We start from the raw sequence: 575 nt of genomic DNA on the forward strand, positions 1-575 counted from the left end.
GTGCCCTGGGTGGGGGAGTGCCCTGGGTGGGGGGGTGCCCTGGGTGGTGGGGTGCCCTGGGTGAAGATGCCATGTGGGGAGGATACCCTAGGTGGGGGGGATTCTCTGGGTGGGGAATCCTTGTGGGGATTGTCCTGGGTGGTGGAGCCTTGGGGAAGGAATGGCCTAGGGGGTGGCTCTGGGAGGGGGTAGCTCTGGGAGGTAGAGGTATTGGGAGGAGGATGTCACCTTAGGGGGATCTCTGTTGCTGATGCCCTAGGAGGGAAGCCCTGTGTGGGAGATCATCAGAGTGGGGGGTGCCATGGGTGGGAGATGCAGTGAGTGGAAGCTGCCCTGGGTGGGTGTTCTACTGTGTGCAGGATCACCTGGGTGGGAGCTGCCCCAGGTGGGGAATCATCCAGGTGGGGGATCATCTGGGTGGCGGCTGCCCTGGGTGGGGGCTGCCCTGGGTGGAAGATCATATCAGGGGCATGTGGTGGGTTATGGCCCTGTGCCACCTCCTAACACACACACGCGAAGAAGAAGGTGGTCTCCCTAGGAGGAGGATCCATGCAGGGCATCTTGGGGTTTGGCTC

The 575-nt window shown here is 62.8% G+C and overlaps 1 pseudogene; it reads right to left on the reverse strand.

Annotated features, from left to right (window-relative positions):
- Window positions 1-575, reverse strand: part of LOC105539217 — a 20580-nt pseudogene that overhangs the window by 5190 nt on the left and 14815 nt on the right.

The sequence above is a fragment of the Mandrillus leucophaeus genome, unplaced genomic scaffold, assembly GCF_000951045.1.
Source record: "Mandrillus leucophaeus isolate KB7577 unplaced genomic scaffold, Mleu.le_1.0 Scaffold2005, whole genome shotgun sequence".
Lineage (NCBI taxonomy): Eukaryota > Metazoa > Chordata > Mammalia > Primates > Cercopithecidae > Mandrillus > Mandrillus leucophaeus.